Source organism: Physeter macrocephalus, chromosome 7, assembly GCF_002837175.3.
Source record: "Physeter macrocephalus isolate SW-GA chromosome 7, ASM283717v5, whole genome shotgun sequence".
Lineage (NCBI taxonomy): Eukaryota > Metazoa > Chordata > Mammalia > Artiodactyla > Physeteridae > Physeter > Physeter macrocephalus.
This window is the reverse complement of record NC_041220.1, coordinates 26,417,249-26,442,376: the sequence shown is the minus strand read 5'-3', so window position 1 is coordinate 26,442,376 and position 25,128 is coordinate 26,417,249. Positions and strand designations below refer to the sequence as shown.

At 40.0% G+C, this 25,128-nt stretch overlaps 1 long non-coding RNA gene across 11 annotated transcripts in view; it reads right to left on the bottom strand.

The window, feature by feature from the left end:
• LOC114486562 (uncharacterized) overlaps window positions 1-25,128 on the bottom strand; it is a 120,937-nt gene that overhangs the window by 94,747 nt on the left and 1,062 nt on the right. For 10 of the 11 annotated variants that reach the window (XR_003680509.2, XR_003680504.2, XR_003680502.2 and 7 more), the window contains exons 2-3: window positions 24,704-24,841; window positions 15,893-16,117 (exon numbers count right to left, since the gene is read on the bottom strand). This is a non-coding gene — a long non-coding RNA (uncharacterized lncRNA). Of the gene's footprint in view, window positions 1-12,439; window positions 12,658-15,892; window positions 16,118-24,703; window positions 24,842-25,128 lie in introns of those variants that run through there. The other variant, XR_003680508.1, reaches the window with a different exon arrangement.

Below are 25,128 nucleotides of genomic sequence, written 5' to 3'. Positions count from 1 at the left end.
AACAGCCAATGAAGAGCAAACCACAGAACCTAAAACCAAGAGAACAGGAACAGTATTGAGTCATCCTGTGGCTTTGGTCAACCCCAAGTCAAGTATGCTGAGGTTTTTAAATAATCAGCTTTATCCAGTTAAAAGGGATTGTGTGGTAAACCACAGCCATGGGCCGCCCCACTTCTCTGATTGGCTGTTTCTCTGGGTCAAGTTGAGGAGGAGGTGAAAAGCAGTTTCCAAGCACATCCAGCAAAAGACTTTCTCCTTTCTTTCCTTTAGAAAAAAAAATTTCTTATTTATTTGGTTATAGGTGTATATGTAAGTTATAGAAGTTATACCTTGCATCTCAGAGGGGTTCTTTGGATGATTTAGAAGCTCCTGGACTGTAGGTCTGCTGGGGGTACATGCTCTTGTATATCAGAACATGTCTTTATATCAACCTCAGTCTTGAAACTCTAGATTGACAGTTACTATCTCCCAGTATTTTGAAGTTTTAATTCCATTGTCTTCCAGCTTCCATTGTCTTGTTAAGAAGTCTGCCTTTAGTCTAAAAGTTGTCTTTCTAATGATTTATCTTTTCTGTGCATTTAAGATACTCTCACATTTATTTGATCTGAATCTGTGAAAGGTCTGGGGGCTTTACTTGAAGAAGATTTCCTCTAAGGAGGATTTGCATTGCTTCTTCTGGGATCGAGAGTGATGCTGACCTAGAAACACTCCTGATCCCCTGCATCCCAGGCCAAATCCCAGAGTTTCAGACTCAGCTCCCTGATGGTGCCACAGGCCCATGGCCCAGTCTCCCCTGAAGTGCTGACTCTGAATCCCAGCTTGAGTGGAAGTATCTTCTGTAGCTGTAGGGGGTTTGGGGTTTGGGGGTTTTAGGGTATTGTTTTTGTTTTGTTTTGCCCCTTGATGATTTCCCTTACTTCCTGTGAGCACAGAAAAGGCAGAATTATTATTTCTTCTAGATATTTTGTAGTGGGAGAGTATCCCAGAATACCTAGCCAGCCAAGTTGCTGGGAACAGAAGTCCCAAAGACTCCTCTAGACAGAAGCTCCCATGCTGCTACAGCCCTGTCCCCTTCTCCCTTTCTCTCCACTCACTACCCCATCTCCCCCCAGTCATGGACCCTCCTGGGCATGAAATGAACTGGGCCTGGGGCTTCTGACTCTGTCTGCTTCAGTCAGGAATTAGATGCTGTGCTTTTAAAGAAAGTGATTTCTTGTCTTGCTGCCCTATTAAAATTATATATGAAAGGAAATTTGTATGCTTAAAAGAATGTATAATCATGTAATATAATAACTAAAGACAAAGTGAGGAGGTTAAAAAATGCTCTATCTGGGCTTCCCTGGTTGCTCAGTGGTTAAGAATCTGCCTGCCAATGCAGGGGACACGGGTACAAGCCCTGGTCTGGGAAGATCCCACATACCGTGGAGCAACTAAGCCTGTGCACCACAACTACTGAGCCTGTGCTCTAGAGACCACGAGCCACAACTACTGAGCCCACATACCACAACTACTGAAGCCCACGTGCCTAGGGCCCATGCTCTGCAACAAGGGAAACCACTGCAATGAGAAGCCCGCGCACCACAGCGAAGAGTAGCCCCCACACCCCGCAACTAGAGAAAGCCCACGTGTGGCAGCGAAGACCCCAAACAGCCAAAAATAAATAAATTTAAAATATAAATTAAAAAAAAAAATGCTCTATCAGGAAATGGGAATTTGACTCCTGGACAAGACACTGGGGTGTTCCCTGCTTCAATTTCCACATCGATAAAGTACCCTAGCCAGCTCATAAAATTATCAAATGCCATAATATAGTGATTCAATTACCCTTTAATGTAGCTTCTTGATAGAACTTTCTCTCTGACTTTAAGCATCATTTATGATTTTTACAAAGCAAATGTACTCTGAAGCTGCAAAGACTGAGCCATATATACCCTCTGTAAAGAAACAATTAATTTTTAAAATAGTTTCAGAGATTTTCAGACTCCCAGTGATGTCTGAGATGGGCATGGGTGAGGGAAAATCTATGCCACTGTCAGCATGGATGGAGTGGCTTGCTGGATCCAGCCAATAACTGCTCCTGAGAACCAACTGGGTGCATCTCTTTCCAACACTGGATTCAGTGACTTCACATTGATAGTGAAACTGGCTGTGGTACTTTTGTGTGTTTTGTTTTGTTTGTTAAACCTTTACCAACACAACATCATGCTCAGTTAGTCTGAGATGAATCCTTTGGTTCTAGCTTTAATTTTGGAGAATTAAACCCATACGCAGTAAGACATTCCATTCTGCCCCATAATCTACCTCTAATGCTCCTCATAAAGACGTTATAGCACAACTTCTGGGTAAATTGCCCTAATAAGTCTTGAGGCCCAACTGCTAAAGCATCTCTATGAAAGCAACCTGGAAATCACACATCAGTACTCCTTGGAGACTCTTCACTATTAAATAAGGGATTTGTCCAGACCATCACCAGAGACCTCAGCTTATATCTCAAGGTATATTTGATGTTTTTGGAACAGAAGTTTCTAACTCTTGGGGATTCTTAACTTGCTTTCAATAAAATAGAGCTTTTTAAACTAAAATAAATACCAGTATTCCGTGTTCTTTACTGTTGCATATAACTAATCAAATGGTTTCCCAAAGTAAAATTTCCAGACTCCTAGGAGGAATGGGCCATTTAGGTAATCTGAATTTTTTGATTATGTGAGATGTAATTAAACTATCTTTGTTTTCCCCATCAACTCTCATTGTTAATAAAAACTTGCTAAAATGTATTGTTTTGCTTTCTGTTTTAGTTCCACAGCCAAAGGATTTTCAATAAGAGTTATATTTTATTTAACCCAGAAATCTACCTACTTAAAGGTATGTCTATTTCAATCAGTGGAGCAGTCAGCTGAAAAAAAAATCAACAGAAAAGGGGAAAATACCAATCACTTTTTCTTCATGAACTGTGATAAATCAATATTTGACTATTCATTAGGTGAAATATATTGAGAAAGATATTTAATAAAGATTTATAAAGATAGTATTAGGTACTTACTATGCAAGTCTAGTGTTTACCTGCTTTTGATATTTATTCAGAGGGGTTAAATGTATAGTTTCTGACAAGGGTTTTTGTTTTTTTTAACACCGCCTGTCATGCCAACTTTCTGCATTCTAGATGACTAGGGGGAAATAAAAAAGTGTAATTCTTTTTAAACCTCAGGCTCTTAACAAAGATTTTCCAACAGTTGCTTATTACTTAGACTATTTTAAGAATTTACGACCTTTTTTCCTTTTTGGGTGTGTATCTTGGAGCATAAAAAATCTCTTTGACAGAGTTTCTCGTCTCTTCCTGAGGGCTTTCTAGATTGCTAGCCACTTACCTCCTCATTTACTTGGGGACTGCCTGTCTCTAGCACTTGATAGCTCTTGCTTCTCCTTCCTGATTTGAGCTCAGAGAGCTCTTTCATGCATAGATTTCCCAGGACTGAACAGGGAGGGAAAGTCATGGAAGAATAAAATTTCAAAGCACAGGCTGGCACTAGAACTTGGCTGGCTTCCCCACCAAGTGAAAATCCCCCTGTTAGCCATCCATGTCTAGCAGTTTCTCTCTCTACCCTAGTCAGCATGTTTTATGCTCATCAATTTCTCCAACTCTAACCTTTTTTAGGCTCCCAGAATTACAAAACAGTCAATTTGTTGTTTCCTAATAATTCTAAAACTTGTTCTATCAAAAAATCATCCTGAAACATTTTGTGAGTCACTGAACTTCAGAGCAAATCCTCTGAAATCAATTTGGAAACAATGCTCATTTTTTAACAAGCTATATCTAATGCATACAGCACACACTAATAGATGTCAACTTGTATTTGTGTTGATTCATATTAGCAAGAAGAAGGTGGATATTGGTGTCAGCATGCAGATATGCATATACCTTAGCTATGAGCAAGAGAGACCCTTGCCGAAACTAGAGTGTCCCATCCAGAAGCTCACTGTCATATCCCATTGCTTGTTTTTTTTTTTTTTTTTTTTTTTTTGGCCGCCCAACCAGGAATTAAACCTGGGGCCACAGCAGTGAAAGTCTGGAATCCACTAGGCCACCAGGGAACTCCCTCACATTGCTTCTTACTAAGGAGAAGAGTGGTAGGAAATATTCATGCTTTACAAAAATTACTTATTTGGTGTATTGAGTTATTTTATACAGTCTTTGTCTCCTAAACCTGGTCTGTCTAAATCATTTCAATTACCATGACTACTCTTTACTCTTTTAGGTCTAAACCTATGTGTTGCTCTGTTTTCAACACTGCAAAAGAAAATACACTGAATTGCACTGTTGGTGGGATTATAAGATGGTACAACCGCTGTGGAAAACAGTATAGAGGGTCCTCAAAAAATTAAAAATAGAACTACCATATGGCCCAGCAATCCCACATCTGGGTATATGTCCAAAAGAATTGAAAGCAAGGTCCCAAAGAGATATTTGTACACCCATGTTCATAGCAACATTATTCCATTATAGCCAAGAGGGGAAACAATACAAGTATCCATGGCTGGTTGAATGGATAAACAAAATGTGGTTTGTGCAAGGACTTCCCTGGTAGTCCAGTGGTTGAGACTCCATGCTTCCACTGCAGAGGGCATGGGTTCTATCCCTGGTCAGGGAACTAAGATCCCACATACTGTGTGGCGTGACCAAAAAAAAAAAAAAAAAATGCGGTATGTTCATACAATGAAGTATTATTCAGCCTTAAGAAAGAAGGAATTCTGACACATGCTACAACATAGATGAAACTTGAGGACATTACACTAAGTGAAATAAGCCAATCACAAAAAGATGAATACTGTATGATTCCACTTACCTGAAGTACCCAGAATAGACAAACTCATAGAGACAGAAAATAAAATGGTGGTTGCCAGAGACTGGGGGGAGGAAGAAGTGGGGAGTTGTTTAATGGGTACAGAGTTTCAGTTTTGCAAGATGGAAAAGTCCTGAAGATCTGCTTCATAATGTGAATAGACAAACTGTACATTCAAAAATAATAGTTAAAATGGTAAATTTTAGGTTATGTTTATTTTACCACACTAAAAACAATGCACTAGATCCCAGAAACCCCACTTCTAATTATTTACTCAAGAGAAATAAAATTACATATTGACTCAAAGACCTGAAATTGAATATGCATGGCAGCATTATTCAGCATAGCTAAAAACTGGGAACAGCCTAAATTATCAACTGGTAAACAGAAAAACAAATCGTGGTGTAGCCACACAGTGGGGAACACTATTCAAGAATAAAAAGGAATAAAATCCTGATACATCGATGAATCTTAAACGCATTGTGCTAAATGAAACAAAACAGACACAAAAGACTAAAAACTGCATGATTTCATTTACATGAAATTCTCATTAAAGCAAATAAATCTATAGTGACAGAAAATGGATGAGTGGTTTCCAGGGATGGGAGACAGGAAAGGAGATGGATTACAAGGGGTACACAAGTGGGTGGTTGAAAATGTTCTATATTATGCTTATGGTAATGGTTACATGATTTGTATGTATTTGTCAAAACTCATCAAATAGTGCATTTAAATTGGGGAATTTTTAAAAATAAATTTATTTATTTATTTGTTTTTAATTTTGGCTGTGTTTGGTCTTCTTTGCTGTGAGCAGGCTTTCTCTAGTTGCAGCAAGCGGGGGCGACTCTACGTTGCGGTGCACGGGCTTCTCATTGTCGTGGCTTCTCTTGTTGCAGAGCATGGGCTCTAGGCGCGCGGGCTCAGCAGTTGTGGCATGTGGGCTCAGTAGTTGTGGCTCGCGGGCTCTAGAGCGCAGGCTCAGTTGTTGTGGCACATGGGCTTGGTTGCTCTGCGGCATGTGGAATCTTCCCGGACCAGGGATCAAACCCATGTCCCCTGCATTGCCAGGCGGATTCTTAACCACTGCGCCACCAGGGAAGCCCCCGGGGAATCTTAATGTATGTAAATTATTATAATAAAATTTTAAATGCACTGCCTCTAAACTGAAATCCTCCAATCAATCTTGTACTCCTTGTAAAATAACAAGTAATTTCATGGCTGTATTTTGGTGTCGTTGCAAAGAACTCTAGTCAGGGCATGAAGATTAGATTACCAAGATGCTACTTACAGCTCTGCCACTACGGGAAGGGCAAGGGGCAGGGGCAAATCTATACCATAATCATGGTATAGATCCTCTGGTCATAATTTATCTGTACCTCAGTTTTCCAATCTATAACATGAACAAATTAAGCTAAACCAGACCCACCACCCTATGATCCATCAGTTTATTTAGCCCCTAATCTAAACAAACCTTATTCAATATATACCCTATTTAAAGACCACTAACTATGAACCATGTCAAAATACCAGAGTCTGTTCTAAAAGCTTTCTAATAACAATACTAATATTTGTGACTGTAAGAGATGTGTGCCTTATAATTCTGATAGCTATTGTCTAAAAAGAGTTTGAAGAAGACCCAGGTGGGGAACAGTTATCCTGTTTAGAATTCCATTTCTTCTCACCTTCTCTGTTCCGTCTCCTACTTCCTTAGGTTCTGCCACAGGCACCATTTCTTCCACAGCATTATCTTTCTCTGACTACATCTCTCGTCCAAAAGATCACACCAGCATCCTCCGCTTTGACAAGGATGAGGCTGAGAACACCTGCCGGATCCTGATCATCAATGACTCCCTTTATGAAGAGGAGGGATCCTTCAGCGTTTCACTGGGCCTACCAATGGGAGGACAACTGCGTGCCAAATTCCCCACCGCCAAGGTGATTATCCTGGCTGATCCTGATGATGGTAAGTCCATTTCCTGCTTTCCACTCTTGGCAATAGCTGCCTTCTTCTCGTACTTCCCCTCAACAGTGGAAAGACAAATCAAACTTAAATGCTCTATTAAAGGAATTGTTGATGTTTCTCCTTCTCCAAAGGCTCTGAGTGGCTTTTCAAATACATAGGTATCACCAACACCAAGGACAACACAGCAATGCAGGAAGATTAACTATTTGTGTATGAGTTTATTAAAATTTTTTAAAAAGCACTTCCCAAGGAAGTGACCTAAGACTTATAAGGAAGCTGAGAAGAGGACCTAGGTTAAATGTCTGATCACCCAACCAGGACCGCCCCACAAGGACACTCAGCAGCCCAACAAAGGCCTCCCTCACAAAAAGTACATGAGTCTACAAATGGTACAAGGGTACCATGGAGTTCCCACGTGTAAGCATCCAGATCTCTCTTCCTAGCCCCACCTGGCAGGGAGTTTGGCTTTACTCCCAGCTGAAACTCAGAGCCAGAAAAGAATAGGAGGCTCCTCACCTCTCAGAACCAACCCCTCCCACCCCCAGACTCGATAAGCATCAAGCCCAGTATTACTTTTTTTAGGTCTCATTTGTCCTTTCTACAAGAGGCACTTTCAAGAGAAAATGTTGATAAAGACAGGGATGGGATCAGACTATTTTATTACGAGTCTCAAATTAGTTTGACCACTTCATCTCTCAAACACGCCTCTGTCAGGATTTGAGTGGCTATGGGTCGCTGTGTTCAGATCTAGACAGGATTAGACTGGGCTGCTGTTACAGACCCAAAATTGGTGTGAATTTATAGATACAGCGTAGAGCTCCATGAAACTGAGCTATGTCAAGCAATAAACCAGATGGAGCAGAGGTTGAAGAGTGTATATGCTCTTTAGTTGGGGATGGCAAATTTATCATGTATTATATTGTTCTAGAACAAAGGAAAATATGAATGAGATTAAAAGTTGGTTTGGTTTTTGTTAGTTTGGTCTCCTAAATGGGTTTGTTTGTTGATATCCCACCCTGTGGACAAGATCTCAGAATGGTACGATAGGTCAGTTTTGCTCCACTAAGAAAAAGAAATTGCTGGGACTTCCCTCGTGGTCCAGTGGTAAAGAATCTGCCTTCCAGGGCAGGGGACCTGGATTCGATCCATGGTCAGGGAACTAAGGTCCCACATGCCGCAGGGCAACTAAGCACACGTGCCACAACTACTGAGTGCGTGCGCGCCTCAACTAGAGAGAGAAAACCCGCACACCACAACTAGAGAGAAGCCCATGCACTACCATAACAACAACAAAAAGATCCCCCATGCCTCAAATGAAGATCCCGTGTGCCGCAACTGAGACCCAACGCAGCCAAATAAATAAATAAATAAAGGGGGGAAAGAGGCTAGCCATCAAAGCCTTAAAAAAAAAAAAAAAAGAAATTGCCAAGGACTAAGTTCAGTTCCTAAATATATTTTCACATGTCTCAAGGGCTAAGAATAAGTATAGACTCTGAAGTCTATGCATTCTTCATTGTGCAATTTCTTTTCCAAAATTGCCCCCTTAGAATTAAGATAACTATTTTTTTCTTAAAATAATGTGTATGACAGCTCAATATCAAACAAACAAACAATCCAACCAAACAACAGGCAGAAGATCTAAAAAAACACTTCTCCAAAGAAGACATACAGATGGCCAACAGGCATATGGAAAAATGCTCAACATCACTAATTATTAGAGAAATGCAAATCAAAACTGCAATGAGGTATCATATCACTCCGGTCACAATGACTATCTTCAAAAAGTCTACAACTAATAAATGCCGGAGAGGGTGTGGAGAAAAGGGAACCCTCCTACACTGTTGGTGGGAATGTAAATTGGTGCAGCCACTATGGAAAACAGTAAGAAGTTTCCTTAAAAACTAAAAGTACAGTTGCCATATGATCCTGCAATCCTATTCCTGGCCATATATCCAGAGAAAACTGTAATTTGAAAAGGTACATGCACCCCTATGTTCACAGCAGCTCTATTTATAATAGCCAAGACATGGAAACAACCTAAATGTCCATCGACAGATGAACGGATAAAGAATATGTGGTAAACATATACAATGGAGTATTATTCAGCTGTAAAAGAGAATGAAATATGCCATTTTCAGCAACATGGATGAACCTAGAGATTATCATACTAAGTGAAGTAAGCCAGACAAAGACAAATATTTTGTGATATCACTTATATGTGGAATGTAAAAAAAATGATACAAATGAATTTATTTCCAAAACAGAAATAGACCCACAGACATAGATAACAAACTTACGGTTACCAAAGGGGAAAGGGGCGGGGGGAGGGATAAATTAGGAGTTTGGGATTAACATATACACACTACTGTATATAAAATAGATAAGCAAGAAGGACCTACTATATAGCACAGGGAACTGCACTCAATATTTTGTAATAACCTACAAGAGTTCAAGTCAAAAAAACAATAATGTATGTGAATTTTCAGTATACTCCATAGAAATTTGGAATTTGTATTATATTTTCTGTTAAACCAAAGAGATATTAGGGAGTGTCTACTAAGAATATTAATGTTGATTATGTAGATTTTTGGAGAGAGAGATGTTACTCACAATCTTACATATAAAGTATCTGTTGTTTTCTCCACAGAAGAGCAGGAAATAGGAGTAATTTTAACTGTTTGAGATTCTGAAGAATCACTGCCTAGTCAAGTCTATTTGATAAATATAAGGGGCAAACAGAGGAATAGAAACACTCTGAAAGAAAAGAATGACAATATGGTGTTATGTGGTTTTTTAAAGCCTAATTGAAAGATTAGAATTTTTTAAATATCAGGGTTCTGATTAGCATTATAGCTAGAGCACCTATCTCTTACTGAGAGGTTGGGACAGGTTTGCCTGAACCAAGTTCTCGAGACCCAGAAGTTGTTTGCCGGGCAAAATGAGAGAGAAAGAAGCAAAGTTATGGATGTAGAGACTTTTTTTACATTGTTCTACATACTCTGCTTCGCAGTAGCTCTTTCCTTTTATAACCAGTTCTCAGTTTTCTAGGGTGATGAGGAATTAACATGAAAAAGCTGAAATCGGTATAACTATAGCTTTAACTTCCTTTTATCTTCACTGTCATACCTTTTCCTGTAGCCAAAGAGTGATGCCAGTACAATATGCTCATTCTCTGCTGGACCTAATTACTGGTCAAGGTACACAAGGAAAGAAATGGGAGGGTAAAAAAAAGAAGAGGATGGGGAAGTGAAATGATAGAGTGAGAAAAGCCAGGACTGGGGGCTTGAAGACTTGGCCTCTGAGTCTGGGATACCACTACCTTCCCACGTAACCTCGGGCAAGTGGAGCTATTGGGGCTCAGTTTCCCAATCCATAAAATGAGGCTAACACAAGATTGTAAATCAACTATACACCAATAAAAATTAATTTAAAAAAAAGAGAACAGACTTGTGGTTGCCAAGAGGTGGAGGGGATGGGGGGACAGTGGTGGTGGAAGGATGGGTTGGGAGTTTGGGATTAGCAGATGCAAACTATTACACGTAGGATGGATAAACAACAAGGTCCTACTGTAGAGCACAGGGAACTATATGCAATATCCTGTGACAAACCATAATGGAAAAGAATATGAAAAAGTATATATGTGTATGACTTCGCTGTACAGCAGAAATTAACACAACATTGTAAATCAACTATACTTGGATAAAATAAATTTAAAAAAAAAACAAAACCTAAAGCCAGAAACACCTGAAATGAATTGTTAGTGCCACAGTATTATATGAACTACAAAGTCACTATGTGAACAACAAAATAAGTAAGATGAGCTAAATCGGACTAACCTGTAGGAAGAGCTAAATGCAGGAATGTACAAAAATAAATATGTCTTAATATCTATTTCTTGAGGACATATTTCCTCCTTGAGCCCTGCCATACCACCACTTACTTTTTACTTTAAAACCTTAGTTGTTTTAAATCTTCCTACGTTCAGAAGTTGCAGACATTTCCAATGCCAAATAGAAAAAGAAAGAAAAAAACACAGCAAATAAAGGAAGAAAATTAACACAGAATTCAGTGTACGACCCAATTGTTTACTTCCAATATTGTTTGAAATGGTTTTAGTAGATTTTTAACAAGCAACTCAAGAAACGTTCATAGTGTCCTACCGTGTGCTTAGTATAGGACCCCAAAGTCAAATAAGCTCTTTTCCCTGCCTTCTTTACATCTGACTTGATCCTTAATTAATCTCAAACTCAGGAAGGCTTTTCAATGGGAGAAAAAAAATCATGTACAGAAATAGTGATGGAAGAGTCTTTGCTCAGTGTAAACAAACTTAGTTGCTGCATACTGTTCTGAGAAAGTCACTGTTAATAATTATTGGATCCAGGGAGCTTGCATTCAGATTCTGTAACATTTATTGAGGATCGAGCACTTTGCTAAGCTTAGGAAAAACCAGCATCCTCTGGTTGATATCCTCTCCTTAAAGGGCTGATGAGCATGGCAATGGGATCCTAGCAACGCCATTAAGCCAACAGAACCACCACCAGCTTGGCCAAAAATAATTGCTGAGGGTCCTAGACCCTCAAGGTCCATAGTGAAAATATTCTTTCTCTTAACATGGCTGAAAACAGGCAGCCCATTTTTTAAATTCTTTCGGCTGCTTTATCTTTCCTTGGTTCTATGCTGAGCGAACTTGGGCTGAAACGGTTGGTTGTGCTATAGACGTGATCACACTAACCCAGCCCCACTCTCCTGAAGCTGCGAGTGCAGGGCATCCTAGAAGCCACCTGCATCCAATCACTGGATGCTGCTCAGGACACTTAGTACATCCATCTCTTCCACTCCATCCCTAGTACAAGTGCATAGTACAAACCATCCTCTGTCTCACATGGATAATTGCAATAGCTTCCTGATCAGTAGCCCTAACTCTTCCTTCAATCTGTGGCCCACACCGAAGTTGGACAGATGTACAGAAAACAAAAAACCAACCACGTTTCCACTGCTTAAAATTGGTCCCCACATTCTACGGAGAGTCTAGAAAGTGAAGTCCCATCTATTTCAAATGGATCCAAGTCTCTGCAGGATCTGGCTTCTACCTTCCTCTCTAAACTCATTCCCTCATTCATCTATTCTCACCTTACACGTTTCTAAGAAACACACTCTTGTATTCCTCCCCAAATGCTAGGCTGTGTCATGCCCCTGTGCCTTTTTTCATATTAGCCACTCCGCTGGGAACATTCTTCCCCCCTTTCTCATGGATCAGTTGTCATTCATTCTTTGAGTCTAGTACAGCATTAATTCTCCCAAGACTCCTCCCTCTGAGCCTTGAGGTTGGTTCATTCTTCTGTCAAAGCACTCAGGGTTTAGCTGATTGGCATTGGTGTGGCTGCCCTATTATACCAGAAATAACCTCAACCACGAGAACGCACACCTCTTTGCATCCCCAGTAACTAGCACATTTAGAACACATAGAGGGTGTCCAACAGATGTCTGTTTAACTAAACAAAAAAACAATTAAATTTGATTTCATGAAACTAGATGTTAAAGAACTGATATTAACCATAAGCATAACCTCTTTCTTATCCAAAAATTCAGAAACTGTTTAAATAAGCTGTTCCAGAATTTTTCTAGCAATCAAGCTTACCAGTTTGTTTCCAGAATCTATTTTCTCTTCTGAGGTAACTGAAAAAACATTGTCCAGTCTTCCATCTTTTGGCATCTATCCTGTTTCGGGTAGTTTGTCAAAGTTTACCAACAGTATTTCTGTCACTTCACCTGCAAGTCCTCTTTGGATCTTGGCATGAAATTTCTCTGAATCTGGACATTGAACTCATTTTTAAATGATGGTCGTATCTCTTCTGAAAGCTTTACCTTGTCATATTTCTCTTTCTTATTTCCATTTAAAGAACATTCTCTCTTAAAGGAGATAAAAACACATCTATGGCATCCATTTAACGTAAGTATGATGTGGTCAAAACATCATACTCTCATAATTGCCCGCCCTTAAGAATTATTGCCAGCACCTCAGTTTTTTTAGACAGAGCTAGGGTGAAGATGACTTGGAGATAGTGCTCTTTTCTCTATTTCAACAAATTTCCTGATGCTCAATATATAGAGCATCTCAGAAGAGTTTCATGATTTTTCTTCTAAGAGACACTTGTCCTCCTCTTACATCATGTATCTAACTGTACTCAGAGAGGCTTGATTCTTACATTTTTTTCTCTGAACAGTAACATAACTCAATTTTTTTTTTAATCTTTCTTACCTCTCTCCCTTCCCCAATACCACACAGAGTAATTTCTGTGCTAAAAAAGATCACTTGGTCCCAACTTAAAAACAAAAAAAAAAAACTTTTGTAATAAGTTCAAAGTATATCAGAAGTGAGTTAAAATTATCCACTCGACAAATTCTTGAGTACTTACAATATGCCAGCTGATGTGCTTCTAAGGGTATAAAGACATAAAGACATGTGGAATGTGGTCCCTGATCTTGAGATGCTTCTAGAGCTCTGATAAAAACACAGAACAGTGTATAAGAATGGTGGCTTTAATATTTTAGCTTTTCAAAGAGGTGCTAAATCACAAGACCATTTGGGGAGTGTAATGTGTGTTACCTACACTGTGGAGGATACAGAGAACTGGGGTCTGGCTCTACCTGGAAAGTCTCAGTGTTGGAGACAAGCTGATTGGCTGCTTTGATGGATGAGCAAAAAAGAGGGAGTGCATTAGGATTAGGCAGTATTCCTAGGGTTTATCAAGGCAAAGGATGCAGGAGGGTTGCCGTGGACCAGACGTGAGCCATGCACGCGATAGAGAGGCAGAATGGAACCGTCTTAGGTCTTGTCCAAAAGCGCCATCTAGAGGGAAGAACAATCCCCAGCACAAGCACTGCCGAATGCTGATGGTTGAGGAAGAATTAAGTGACCAGCCAGGATAGAGATGTCATCCTCATCAAGGGAATTGCAGATGACAAATACCCAACTAGGGGAACAAGAGATCTCCAAAGAACACACAAAAGTGCCCATGAGAAACGGAATCCGCTTTCTTCCATCTTCTAAGATCCGAGAATGTGATCACCGTGATAAAACCCATCAAGAAAGACCTTTCCTTCTCCTCTTGCCTCTCTTCCCTCTTTCTTGTCCCAGGCTTGGAGGTATCAGAAACATCTATTAGCAACAATGGGGAGATGGAGTGAAACTTCTGGGTCAAAAGAGAGGATGATCACCCCACCCTTCTCTGAGTGCAGGCCCCTACCTGCAGTGCACCTGAAGACAGCAACTAGCAAGTGTGACCCATCACTGCAGTTATAGAGCAATGCAAACTGTCAGGGGAGCACGGGGTAAGGAACAACTAACCTCTTAAGGGCATATATGGCCTCCCAAAGCAGGTAACTCAATCAAAGTCTTACAGAAGGACTGTGTGAAATTAACATGTTGGGAAGGGAGTTTCAGCTCAGAGAACATCACCAGCGAAGATGGAGGCCATGACCACGTGCTGTGCTGGCTCATGGAGAGCTAGTGTAACTGGAACACTGGGCACAGGGTCAGGTGTGGTACATTATGACTCCAGAAAGAATGGACTCAAATCAGATTATGGGAGCTCTGATACACCATGGTCAAAGTTTTGGTAAAACTCTCCACAGCACGAAGAGATCTACTAAAATATATCCTGAGCAAATAGTACTTATTACATTGGATTTCTACCTTCCAAAATTTAAACTTCATTCCAATATGCTTCTACGTCGCATTGTGTTTCCCAAGGTATCATCTCTATTATATGGATTTTCCATTTACTGTCTCAGGAGTCATGCCTCTGTGGTGAAGCTGCTGCCTGGTGTTTACATTTGTTTGCCTCTGGATTTCACAGTCCAAAGAAAAACATTCATTTCCAAACGTTTTTCATGACAGTCTATCTAGTGTAACAGCTAAACCTTGTGTAAGCTTTGAAGAGTCAGCTAAGCTCATAGGCTGCTTTTTAGAACTGGGAGAACTGGAGATGGATGGGTTTGTCTGCTTGGCCAAATCTTGACTTTCTCATTGTCAAACTTTTCCTCCCATCAGATGTGCTGTTCTCTTTCACGTACCCTCAGAGTCTGATGCCCACCCCAGCTGCCTTCAGCCTTCTCTTTCTAGGGGGGGCCCTTTTCTGCCTCTGGGGGTAGCATTTCTGGCATCTCAGCTAACAAGATCCCCAGAATTTCTATCTATCTTTGTAATAAGCAAATGTTATGGTAAAAGGCACAGCCGCAGCCCCCAAATTCAGACCCCTGGCTGGACTGCCCTTCAACATGAAGGGCACTTCTATCCTGAGAAAAAGCCTCCTGAATTCCCCACCATCTTTTCCCAAACAATAGCTGACTTTACCTGGGTTACAAGCTAGATGGCCAGTTTTTCCCAATTGGGAAATGTCTTTGTGCCACAGCTATCTCTTAAAGCAGAAAAATGAATAGAATTCTGATTTTATCTCACTGCACTTATCAAAGCCATGGCATGTGACTCCTTGATGTGTTTTTTGTGTGTGTTTTGCTTGGTTTTCGTCGAGCCTGTGGGAACTGTCATGTCTGATGATTGTGACAAACACCCAGTCTCCCACAGGGCCAGAGGAGAGGAGGCCTGGGAGGCTGAAGCAGTCTTAGTTTGTCCTTTTATGCCTCCCTAGAGCCTGCCCTGCACTTTGGTGATGCTGAGCATCACGCTGATGAAAGTGCTGGCTCCATGGAGGTTTGTGTCTAGAGAACAGGCACTGACCTTTCCCAAGCGTCCTCTGTCACCGTGTGCTCCAGGAAGACAGAGCCGGCACCAGCAGAAGGTGAGCGGGCCATTTTAAAATGTATCATTATCATGACATGCGTATAGGGCAAGGTCTAGCCTGTCAGTGTAGCATGCCTAGTCTTTGTGGATGGGCTCTGATTTAAAGTTTCTCCTACCTGGGCACAGAGAATGACTTCTGCTGTTTATAAAATAAATAGAATATTCATTCAGCAGCCTTTATGATTTGTTCATTAACCACTTGCCTGGGACCAAATTAATTTTCCAAAGTTGAGAACATTTGTAGATACCATAAGCTGCTCATAAACACTATTTCAGATCAAGGCATACCTGTGATGGCTGAGCAGGTCCCAACTCCTGGGAGAATCCAGGCACCTGTTAGCTCCTAGGAGGGTAGGAGGGTCTCACTTCTGATTCTTGGACATTTTCCTTGGCTTCAGGCAGCATGTCCTCATGTCCCACTCCCTTTTGCCTTTCTTGACATGGACAATCAAAGCCTGGTTGGCAGTGGAGCTAAATGGTTCTGAACACCACTTCCTCTGGTGAGCCTCTCAGCTGCTTTACCAGAAAAAAAACAAAAAAAAAAAGCACAGGATTCAGGAAAAGAAAGGGAAATTTCCATCTACGTTGATACCCACATTTTTTCATTTGCTAACAGGGACCTTTTAGTCTCCTGGGATGTGGACAGGCAGCAGAGTTAAGGATTAGCATCGTATACATCCAAGACGCATGAGAATATGTAAAGATAAAAACTAAGTAAAAGCACAAATCCTGCAAATAAAAGTCAGCAGTCTAAAACCTACATGAACTGACAAGACAAAAAGAGAAAATGTATCTATGAAAATGTGAACCCAGTTTCAGCATGTACCCCAGAAACAGTTAAGGAAACTAAAGACAGGTTTACAACCCAGAGCTTGCTCTTGGGAGAACTAACGTGTTGTAACACTTCAGGGAATATATCACATCATACTGTACAGGACACCGGTGATGATCCTTAAAGTTCTTTTGTGGCTGTTTTGCTTTTTTTTTTTTTTTTTCTTGCTTTCCTTTCTTTCTCTTAATTTTCAGACAGAGCTATTTCTCACTGTATATGTATTTGTGAAACCAAAAGTGAATAGACCAATTGGCTCCTTGGGCTTTTTTGTTTATGGTTGGGAAAAGAAATGAAAATTCATTTAGATAAATCTCCTTGCATACAAATGATGAATGACCCGTCTGAGAGCTCTCAGGTAGGGATGGACTAATAGAAGTAATCCATGCTTGAGGTGGTGATTCATGGGTTTAAACAGGAGATATGCAGAGATAGCAGTTTAGACTTGATAATCTCTAGAATCTAGTAAATACCTGACATCAGCTCAGGTTGGTTAATTAACAATAATAATTATGCATACGTATTTATATTATCATTATTACATGCCAGACTCTGTGCTAGCATCTTTGCTGTATTATCTCTAATCTTCACAACTACCTTTGTAAAGTAGCAATAACTGTCCCCATTTTGCAGTTAAAAAAATTGAGACTCAAACAGATGAAATAGTTTGTACAAGTAAGCAGTGGAATTAAGATTTGAACCAAAGTGCATAAGATCCCAAATCCCCTTTGCCTTACTTTCCTGCCTTGGTACTTTTCACCATAATCTCATTTTGGTTTTTTCTTAATGTAATTATTTAATGGCTTTAAAATTTTTTATACAATCTCAAACTTATAGAAAAGTGACAAGTCCAGTAAAAACACTTTTTATCCTGAACCATAGGTTGCCAGTAAATCTGGACCCATCTCTTCAAAAACTTAGAATGCAACTCCTACAGAGACATTCTCCTCTATACTCACAGTGCAAGCATAAAATCAGGAAATTAACTGATACATTACTACAATCTCATCTTCAGACCTCATTCAAGTTCCACCCGTTGTCCCCCAAATCATAGCAAAACAATCCAGTTCAGAATCACACATTGTATTTAGTCATCATGTCGTTCAGTTTTCTTCCATCTGGACAGTTCCTTGTCTTTCCTTGACTTTCATGACTTTGATATTTTTCAAGATTACAAACCAGGGGGAAGGGATAAATTAGGAGTTTGAGATTAACACATACAAACTACTATATATAAAACAGATAACCAGGGCCTACTCTATAGCACAGGGATCTCAGTATTCTATAATAACCGATATGGGAAAAGAATCTGAAAAAAAAATAGATATATGTATACGTACAACTGAATCACTTTGCTGTACACCTGAAACTAACACAACATTGTAAATAAACTATGCTCCAATATAAACTAAAAATTTAAAAAAAAAAGATTACAAACCAGTTTTGTAAAATATCCCCCAGTTTGGGCTTGTCTGATGTTTCCTCATAATCAGATTCAGGCTATGCATCTCCAGCAGGAATATCACAGAGATGGTACTGCATTCTCACTGCATTCTACCCAATGGCACACTATTTCAATTTGCCCCACTATTGGTGGTATTAACTTTGACCACTTGGTTAAAGTGGTACCTGCCAGGTTTCTTTACTATAAAGTTACTTTTCTTCCTTTGCAATTAAGAAGACTTTTATGGAGAGATACTTTAAGACAATGTAAATATTCTATTCCTCCATTTATTTTTATATTTGTCTATATCCCTCAGGGTTTCCTATTTTATTCTCTTGATTATAATTTGTCATGACATTGGATGACTTTTTAAATAAGTAGCAAAGAAGCGATACGATCAGGTGAGCCAGCTTGCAAAATGATTAATAACCCAGAAAATAGCAGAACCTTCATGGCCAAGTAAAATTGAGCAGAATGTTGTAAGGTTAAACCAGAGGTCTGGCAAAGGTGAATGAGTGAAACCTAGTCAAAATAAAAGTCATGATCATCATCTTAACACTTCCAAATAGAAAAGGGAAACGCTTTCATTACAAATTGAATTTGCCTTCAGAGAGCCGTCAGTCTATAGGTGGGATTTTTGTGGAAGTTCTTGGAAGGTGATGGAGAGCATGTGGTGACAGATCACTGGCTATTGCAGCATTTGGTAGAACATGGAAATTTCCCCTTTCTGAGGATCAAGCCAAAAAAATATGCGTCTGAAAGTGCTGTGTACATAGGAGAATGCTAACAGACATTCTCTGAATTTTTTTTTTCTCTGAAGGAAAACTTCTGGCAGTGAATTCTGCAGTCTCACTCTTGGCTTTCCTTTCCCACTAGCTGGACTAGACTATGTTGGCATCAGCCAAAAACTGGTCTTAGCTCCAGGAGTGTGTGTTGAGATGTTCCGATTGACAATCCTTGATGACCTGGGACAGCCCATCTCATAGGGTCCAGAGAGGTTTGAATTACTTCTCCAGATGCCTCTGGGCACAGCAAATGGAGAATCCAGTAAAACCACCATTTTCATCAATGACACCGTCACTGACTCTAAACAGAGTGCTTGTCGTTCTTTTGATTGAAAGACTTCAAGGGAGGGGAAACAGCCAAAACACATCTCCTAACAACTGTTTCCAGATCTTAGCAACTCCAGGATATCAATGGTATTGAACTGACATTGGTGTTACACATATTCTGGTGATATGTGCAAATTTAGTTTATGTAACTGTATGAATATGTAGAAACAGAGAAAGGATCCAGCCGACAAAGGATTGTTAGACCATGCTCTTTGTTTTTTTCTATTTTCTTTTACTTTGTTACCAAGGCCAGTGAAACCCACTGTCCTCAATTAAATCAACAGTTAAGAACACAAGGGTCGACCTTTCTTTGCTGATTCATGCTGGACAGGAAGCCCTTTTCAACTGTAGAGATACCCTCATCCTCTGTCAGTTTTTCTGGTTATAGTGCTGAGTGCCCTTACTGAGATTTGCAGATAAGCCTAAACCTCCTTTTTGCCAATTGCTCAGTTTTCCTCCACAAGTCTTTATCAGGGCTACTTAGGAGGGAAATCCTTTCATCAACTCTCCCTTCTTTTGCAAACTCCTTTATAAAAGAAGGTAATAAACAATAAAGTGTAAAAATGCAAGTATCACAAGAGAGAACAAAGAAAATTTAAAGAGTTGTAAAATCTTCAAACTGCCCAATTAGTTCTTTACTCATTTTAAGCTGACAATATAAATCACCATTATTGTGCCTCAGCTAATATTACATAAATTAGAGTTTCCAAACTACTTTGAAAATCACATCTTTGTGCCCCATCATTATCTTTTAGGTATTTCTTGTAAAAACCTTTTTAAAATTTGTATTACAGACATGACTTAATGTATTCTCAAGCCAACATGGCACATGACAGAAGCCATTTCAAGAAGTCATCTCCTGATACCAGCTCACACCGGTCAGAATGGCCATCATCAGAAAGTCTACAAATAACAAATGCTGGAGAGGTGCGGAGAAAAGGGAACCCTCCTACACTGTTGGTGGGAATGTAAGTTGGTGCAGCCACTGTGGAGAACAGTATGGAGGTTCCTCAGAAAACTAAAAATAGAGTTGCCATATGATCCAGCAATCCCACTCCTGGGCATATATCCAGACAAAACTGTAATTCAAAAAGATACATGCACCCCTATGTTCATAGCAGCACTATTCACAATAGCCAAGACATGGAAACAATGTAAATGTCCATCAACAAATGAATGGATAAAGAAGATGTGGTACATATACACAACGGAATACTACTCAGCCATACAAAAGAATGAAATAATGCCATTTGCAACATGAATGGACCTAAAGATTATCATACTAAGTGAAGTTAAGTCAGAAAGAGAAAAACAAATATCGTATGGTATCACTTATATGTGGAATATAAAATATGACACAAATGAACTTATTTACGAAACACAAACAGACTCACAGACATAGAGAACAGACCTGTGGCTACCAAGGGGGAGGGTGGGTGGGGGAGGGATGGATTGGGAGTTTGGGGTTAGCAGATGTAAACTATTATATATAGGGTGGATAAACAACAAGATCCTACTGTAAAACACAGGGAACTATATTCCATATGCTATAATAAGCCATAATGGAAAAGAATTTGAAAAAGAATATATATGTGTATATATATATATATATATATATATATGTATAAATGAATTGCTTTGCTGTACACCAGAAAGTAACACAACATTGTATTATTTGATAAAAAATAAATTTAAAAAACTACAAATGCAAAAAAAAAAAAAGAAGAAGAAGCCATCTCCCAAAATATTGAACAAGGATAAGAAGGCTCTTGACTACCATGGGGTCTGCATATATAGGTAGAGAAGTCCTTCTCTCCCATCAGCCCAGGTTTTGCTTCATTGCTAGACAACATCAGCTTCCCCAGTCAGAGAGGAGATTTCTCCAAACTACTTCACAACTCTTCACCTCACTTCTCCCTCTGTAAAATGAGAAGTTTGCACTCCATTTCTGTTAAGATCCCTTTCAGTTCTAATTCCTGTCTGAGTAAATATCTACCAACAGAAAGTCACCCTCCCTCATCTTCCAGTTTTCCCAACCACCACAATCAAAAATCTTTTAAACTCAATTAAATTCAACAAACACTTACTGGCCTTCTCCAGCATGTCAGAGAGATATGGATCCTTCATAAATGTTTAAAAAAATAATAATAATGAGAAAACTACACCTTGGCCAGGATAACCCTCAGATACACCCAACAGGTCCTACTGATGCCCTGACTTAGTCCCCAAATGAAGCAACCAATTTGACCTTCCCACTGAGTACTTCTGTGCCCAGGAGAAATTCACATTATCAGCCTTGTTAAAAAAAAAAAAGCCATGGAGGATTCTATTTTGCACCTGAAATTAATCCTAGCCTTTCAGTGTTTTGCAGAAAATCACTCTCTTTCTCTTATTCTGTCTTTTGTTAAGGAATTACATTCAGATGAATGCAGTGCTTATGCATACATCTTTTTTTCTGGGTGACATTACCCACGGAGATCTCTATGAAGTTGATCTGTTACATTCCTAGTTTCCTCCCAGTAAGACATGCCAGGGAAGCAAAACTAAGTTTTTTAGGCTTCTAGGATAAAACCTAGTGTATTCTAGATACAACCTATGGTGTATTCGGTAGCTGGGTAATGAAAGTGATCTAATGGCTTAAAAGAGTGAAAAATGCCTCATTTCCTACTAAGAATGGAACTACACACTATGGAAGATTGGGCTCATTTTCACTCTTCACATATTCTTCCCCAGTGATAACATTTTTATGGAGAAAAAGCATATACATTTTTCCTCATTTAATCTTTTAGTTTTCTTAGGGATTTGGAAGGCATAATGGAGATATACCAGTTGCCCATGACGTCGCTGTTACTGTGTAAACTATGAATGGAAAGATGTTGTACATTTCATTCCAGTACCCAGTGCCAAATTTAAGGAGCCCACATACAGGGTGAATGAAAAAGACAGGCAGCTAAGGGCATTCACTTCCCATAGTGGAGACACCAGCCACAGGTCCTTTCTGTGCTGCTACACCCACCAGGGCTCAGGTGATGACAGAGGATGACTCCACAATTAGTTTTCTGCCAGGTAAGCATTCTAAAATTTATTTGACACTAGTCACCCCAATATTACTCCTCCTAACCTTTTTTATAATAATGAATAATAAGCAACCTAAATGTCCAATACTCAGGAAATAGTTCATTGAATCATGAGATAGCCACTTGATGGCATAATGAATTCTAGATTATCAGTGATCATGTTGCTACTGCAAGCCTTAAAAAATATGGAAAAAACTAAAAGGACATGTGTCGAAAAGATAAGAACTTTGTGTTAGGGTAATGAGATTATCAGTCATTTTTTCCAAACTTAACTGTATAGTTCTATTGGTAAATACATCTCTTCAATGGCAAGTTGTTGCTATTTATGAAATTAAGGAAATTAAACAGGTTGTAATGACTTCCCTCTACTGTATTATCACAACTTGGGACAGAGTCGTATGGGGTCCCTTTGGGAACATTAGCTCTGACTTTAGAAAAATGAGCCAGACACCAAGAGGTATATGCAAGCCATCAAAACTAAGTACAATAGAAGTGAGAAGAAAAAGAAAAGGTAAGTGGAGTTCAGTAACTGGGCTTCACTGAATGTGTCTCTAAACATCGGGAGGTAAGACAAAGGAAACGAAACAAACTGAATTTGACAGGTGTAGCAGGCTGAGTAACGGCGCCCAAAGAATTCAGGTCCTAATCCATGGAACCCGTGAGCCCTAGCTCCTATGGGAAAAGCATCTTTGCCGATAGGATTAAGTTAAGGATTCTGAGGTGGGAAGATCATCCTGGGGAGCCCTAACTGTATTGACAAGTGTCCTTATAGGAAGGAATCGGTGGAGATGACACAGAAAAGAAGGCAATGTGACCATAAAAGCAGAGATTGGAGTGATAAGCCACGGACGGTTGGCAGAGGCGAGAACGGGATCCTCCTCTAGAGCCCCTGGAAGAAGTGCAGCCCCACCAATGCCTTTAACGATAGCTTCCAAACTCCCACCCCCTTGTAATTTCTCTTACTGTGTAAACTTCCTCAAAGCAGATTTCTGTTTTCAAAGGTGGCAACTGGAAGGGAGTGGTACATACATACAATTTATACTGTCGAATCAAGAAAGAGTGCCAACAGAGGCAATTCCCTGGCGGTCCAGTGCTTAGGACTCGGCGCTCTCACTGCTGTGGCCTGGGTTCAATCCCTGGTCAGGGGACTAAGATCCCGCAAGCTTGCAGCCAAAAAAAAAGAGAAGAGTGCAAACAGAGCGTTTGGAAAGAGGAGCTCGGAATATTATCAGTCCGCACTCTCCTTTGCTGGGGGCAAAGCCTTCAAATGCAGAAGAGCCAATCCCGAGTTCCCGACTCTATATCCAGACATACCTGCTGATAAAAACAAAGGCACTCACACTCAGCATATCGCCCTGAACCTTTTTAAAAAGGCAGCCTCCTCCAGACTCATTCCCAGGTGGTGCAGCTCATGGGACTAAAACTATAGGTATGGATCCTCCAAGCAGCACCATGTCCATTTGGGGGACGCAGCTCCTGTTCCTGAGCTGTCTCATGTTACTGACTTCCCTTCTACTCAGACATAAGGTTGATCTCGCAGATGAGAAAAATGACCAATCTTAAGCTACTTTAACAGCAACCAGACAGTAACTCCACTCAGTAGTTATGGTGACTCCTCAGAAGTCTACCATGCCGCAAGTTGACCTTGACCATCCCTAGCAGCAGATATTGTTGTCTGTGCGTCAACAGGGGGACAAAAGTTTCTGACTTCAAACCAGATCAACCATGTCTCGAAAGTGACAACATACAGCAGGACAAATGTGCTAAGAATAACTTTTGATGTTAAAAATGGTCCTCCCTGTGTAAGAGATGACACAATCACCCAAAACCCTTCTGTCACCACCGTCTGGTTCTTTAACCACTGTTTGTACATCATCCCTATAAGGAGAGGTGACTTAGAGCTCTACCCATGAACACCTCACCTTCGCTATAAAAATGAGATGACTCAGGCATGATTCGTTTAATGACCCACGCACTCAGCCTGCTTCCTTTTATAGTCTCATAATTGGATTTATAAATTTATAAATGTGAGTAGAAAAAAGCAAGTCACGATCCAAAGTTATGTAACATCTGTTCCCTTTAAAGGAAGGGGAAACCAACTAGTATAGTGAGAGGTACTAATCCAGTGCATCTCAAACTTCAGTATGAATCACCTGGAGAGCCTCGGACATAAATGCAAGCCACCCCCCGCAACCCCGCTTCTCATTCAGCAGAAGGGAGTGTGATCTGATCTGAGCAACTCTAATTTTAACAAGCTCCCAGGTGCTGCCCACGGCTGCTGGTCCTCGGACCACACGCTGCTCGAATGTAATTGAGCTGTGGTGACTTAATGCTGGTATATTACAGCTCACCAGAGGAACCCCTGCTACAACTATCTGCAGATCCAAAATTCAACATAGAAGCATTTTCTCTGAAATAGTATTGAATGATCTTCCTGACCTAAACTAAAAGATCTGTTACCCTGATGATATCATGTTAATATATCTGTTAAACAACGACTAAGGTTTCATTTTATTTTACTTCGGCAGTTTAAAGCAGTGCTTTTCAAAATTTCCCGTGCATATAAATCACCTTTGAGGGTCTTATTAAAATACAGATTTTAATTCAGCAGGTCTGGCATGATGTCTTAGATTCTACCTTTCTTACAAGCTCCCAGGTGAAGGCTTTAGTTTATCACTGTAAGTCCAAAGATTACTATGATATCTCCATTTTCAAAATACATCAGATTCAGGGTGATACTTTTTTCCAAGTGCAACTTGCAGTACTGAGTGATGCCTGAGATATAAGCAGAAAAGAAAAGTGGTTTGAGAAAGAGGTGTACACGGTGAGGACGTTAGACCACCACCCCGACTGCTTCTGCTGTCAAGGTTCACCAGTGTTCAGTGAGTGACTGCCTTAAACATAGGCAGTAATTCTAAAACTTGGTGCACAAATCCGAGTGTGAGGGCTGTGCAGGAGTATTCTGGCTCCAAATACAATGAGATAGGTTACACTATTATTTTTACAAAGAGCTTGCCCCTGCCTTTAAAATGGTTATAGGAATCAGGACAACTGTGCTCTAT